Below are 4,213 nucleotides of genomic sequence, written 5' to 3'. Positions count from 1 at the left end.
GGCATGCCTACAACAAGTCTATGTTTATTTTTAGTATCGGGTCTAGCAATTCTAGCAGCTTCATTACAAAAGTAAATAACATGTCCATCGATATTATCGGACAAGAGATCCTTAACCATAGCAATACTAGGTTCAACTTTAATTTGCCCAGAGGGTTTGGGTGTTCTAATGTTACTTTTGTTGACCATAGTTGAAGCTTTAGCATGATCCTTTATTCTAATAGGGAAATGTGGTTTCTCAATATAAGCGGTAGGAACAATAGGATCAACATTATAAGTGATAGTCTTTTCTTCAACTTTAGTAGGTTCAACTACTTTTACTTCAATGGGAGGATGATATTTAAGCCACTTCTCCTTAGGGAGATCAACATGAGTAGCAAATGATTCATAGAAAGAAGCTACTATCTCAGAGTCAAGTCCATATTTAGTGCTAAATTCATGAAAAGCATCAGTGTCCATAAAAGATTTAACACAATCAAACTTAGGTGTTATACCTGACTCCTTACCTTCGCCGAGTTCCCAATCCTCAGAGTTGCATTTAATTATTTCCAATAAATCCCATCTGAATTCAATAGTCTTCATCATAAAAGATCTAGTACAAGAAGTATCGAGCATGGAGCGATTATTGAGAGAAAGTCGAGCATAAAAATTTTGAATAATAATTTCTATTGATAGCTCATGATTGGGGCATGAATATAACATTGACTTAAGCCTTCCCCAAGCTTGAGCGATGCTTTCTCCTTCGCGAGGCCAAAAATTATATATATATATAGAAACTCTATTAATAACCTTGGGTGAAGAATAAGTAATTCTTCACCCTGGCGCATCCACCGAGCCACACGGTCTGGCTCATGCAAACCTCGACCGCAATAAAATTACGTTTCACACTTGTAAATTTACGTTGATGGGAGTGCTTTGCTGGTCGTTTAGGAGGTAGCCCATCCCGCCATTACGGGGTCTCTGCCCAGGTTACAGGTTCATGTACCTGTATCTTTTCTAACCCACTCGGCTCGACACCGTTTCTCTCTCCCTAGTCCATCCTCCGATTGCGGTGGCGGCGGCGACGGAGACTGTGCCGGTGGGACAACCCGGAAGCGAGGGCTACTCTCCACCCTGGCGCGTGGTGTACTCCCCCATTCCCTCTCTCATGCTTGCAGGAGGCGAAGTGGACAGTGCAAAGATCCGACGCGAGGTCGGTGGCGACAACTGCCTTCTCCTGCGTCCATCCGCACCTTCGTCGGTCTTCTCGCCGATAAGAACTCCCTCTTCCTTTTCCTGTCGTTTCCTCATCCATCAATTTCTGAATTTTTAGGGTTAGGGTTCTTGATTGTTTAGGAGCGGGGCAAAGAAAGAGGACGAAGGCCAAGAAAGGATCCCGGGTTGCCCAAGAAGCTGCTCCTCAGGTTGCCACCGCACAATGAGGAAGCAGTGGACGGGAAGGGTAGAGCTCCGTTTTGATCTCAAGGGCAAAATTTGGGGTTCGGCCCCAACAAGAGCCCTCATTCTGTCCGACAAAAAGAAGCCCTTATTATGTACGCAGTTCATCCTCACTTTTCTGCTAGATTTCACCGTCACATCAGCAGACCTATGGACTAAAAGAAATCACGCAACAAAAGAAAAAAAATACATTCCCTTCCCCTAATAGTTCAACACTTCTTCAGACTTTATGCAAATATTGTGAGTATTGTTTCTATCCTCTGAAGGTGTTAAGACTTATATCCCGAATGTCAGTGCAGTAATTAATTAGATTCTCGGAGTTGAAAGCATTCAGTCATGCTTATTTTAAATCTTTTCTCATTGTAGTTCATATACCTGTCCGTGGATCACTCAGGTGTCATTTTTTTAATAACTCAACTTTAGTTTGCCAGTAACTAGTTTCAAAATGTTTTGAAAATGCTACTTGCATTCAGGAAGAGAAAATAGTATACTGAGAAGTACCTACCATGCCCCTAGCCCCCTACTATGATTTCAGCATAGTTTATGGTATACTAACAAGTACCTACGATATGATGCCTCTGTATTTTTTTACCTGGGCCTTATTTTAATCTCAGCTGTAGTTAATGGTAACAAGCACCTACAACGCCCCTATTTTATTTACCTGGGCCACTAATATAATTTCAGCTCTATTTGGTCTTTGGAAATGGTATATCTGGAAATAAAGAACTATGCGTGTAATTCTATCATTAAATTAGTCAATTTTGTAGTTTCTTTCTTTTCCTCAGTGATATGCCAATATGTTTCAGCTCAGCGCATGGAGTAATTTAATGGTCCTTCTCCTGTGATTTACTAGACTGTCAGCAATGATTCAAAAGGTCAGTTCCTTTAGATATAGATGTGGAATAAAGCATCAACCTATTTAATAATGTATCCATCCATCTAGCAACAGGTAGCATAACTAGCATAAGTAGATAGTGACCCAGACAAAGAAACCCACTAAAGAGATTGCAGGAGTATTGGTGAGCGCTCTGAATCTACAAATTCCTTGATCCATTTTTACATTATGCAAGCATAACAGAAGAGATAAAATGTAGACACTTTTAGGCACATACCCCAAATATGCCTGACGTTAGATCCAGATCAGTAAATTAACAGTATGCCAACTACACATAGCAATTCAGATGAAAAAAATGTAGACATAAAATGGGAGCACAGTAGCCAGACACTTTGAACTTCAAATATCATAAACTCCTATATGAAAAGGTAAATTCTGACTGATGCTTGTGCAATTTCTGTTACCATCTAGTTTAATTCTCTGTATGTATATGCTATGTATAAGTAAAAATATGCATGCGTTTGTTTTCCTCAGGGAAGAGCATTCCTCTATTTATTTTATCATCTAATTTAATTCTCTTTATGTATACATGTTATAAGAAAAAAATCTGCATGCGTTCTTTTCTCTAGCAAAGAGCATTGCTCTATTTATCTCGGACCATCATGTCTCATTCACTGGGTTGTTGGTAAGAATATATCCATTTTTAATGTTTTTCTGACTACAGTTTATAGTTGTAAAATCTGTCATTAAGCTTCAGCAGTTCAATCTTGCAAGCTTCTTTGAAGTGCGGTCTGCCTGAGATTACCCCATTCGCTTTGACTAAGAGTTCCAATTAATTGTTAGGTTGCTTATCCTAAAGTTCATGATCCTGCATGCGAGCAAAGGATGTGATAAGCGCAGTTTTGTCTCTGTAGTTTTCTAGACTTTATTCATCATGACGATTTTATGGAGTCTGAACAATGTGTAGCTGCAAGGGAGGTTCCAGGAAGACTTCAAGATGCTAGGCATCATCCATTTTGAGGTCGTTTTAGCAAGACCTGATGTTTCAGTGCATATAGCGCAGTGTAACATATCAAGTCAGTTTGTTTCTGTAATTATACGGCCTTGTCCATATGTTTTACCCCAACCATCAGTATTTTGCATGATGCCCTAGGTAATTTGTCCGACATTGTATATCTGCATACTTGGCTGGCAATATCATTACCTGACAGCCTCCGGACACATTCCTATAGAATCTTAATTCTCAAAAAAGAAACCCTATAACCTTAGGAGTTATTTCATTCCTCAAAAGTATACTTTTGTTGTAGGGGTAGTATATTGGAAATCAGGGGCAGAGCTCAGCCACCAGCTCCATCTACTCGCACGAACAACAATTTTTGCACACATGTGCGCAACTGTATTTGCTTTCGTACCAATAACTGGAAAGATAATATTAATCTCCTTGATTTCACCGACAATTGCAGCATATGACGCCAATATAAATTGTCCTGCCAGTTCTTTAACAGAATTAGGAGTCAGGTTCCCAAACAATTATCTGAAACTTACCTTCTCTGACCATCCTCACCTTAACTTTACATCGCACCCGCCTTGCGAGAAGGACAGGTTACTCGGCTCCGTGTCGTAATTTTGCCTCACAGGCGTTTTGTTTCTATGCTGGATGTGGCACCCACTCGAATATAATTTTACCTCAGACAACTTTTGTTTCTTACGGTGGTTGTGGTGTGGTGTAATTTTACCTCATACAGCTTTTGTCTCTTACGATGGTTGTGGCGTGGTGTGTGTAGCTCATACAGGGTTGGCTGGGGTGAGGAATAAGAATTCCTCATCCAGGGTGACGAATAACGCGACCCTATATATATATATAATTACTATCAGGATGAACCAGATGCATAAAATAAAATTTCTGATGAAATTCCAATTTCAATCGATTGTAGTTCCATGA

The 4,213-nt window shown here is 39.9% G+C and overlaps 1 long non-coding RNA gene across 1 annotated transcript; it reads left to right on the top strand.

Moving 5' to 3' along the window:
- The first annotated feature begins 942 nt into the window (after nucleotides 1–942).
- Nucleotides 943–3,474, top strand: LOC123046719 (uncharacterized). Its single transcript, XR_006422572.1, has 2 exons — nucleotides 943–1,191; nucleotides 1,312–3,474. It is a non-coding gene; the product is annotated as an uncharacterized lncRNA (long non-coding RNA).
- Nucleotides 3,475–4,213: the final 739 nt, after the last annotated feature.

This window comes from Triticum aestivum, chromosome 1A, assembly GCF_018294505.1.
Source record: "Triticum aestivum cultivar Chinese Spring chromosome 1A, IWGSC CS RefSeq v2.1, whole genome shotgun sequence".
Taxonomy (NCBI): Eukaryota; Viridiplantae; Streptophyta; class Magnoliopsida; order Poales; family Poaceae; genus Triticum; species Triticum aestivum.
Note: the sequence above shows the minus strand (reverse complement) of the source record. Positions and strands in the feature narration are given on the sequence as shown.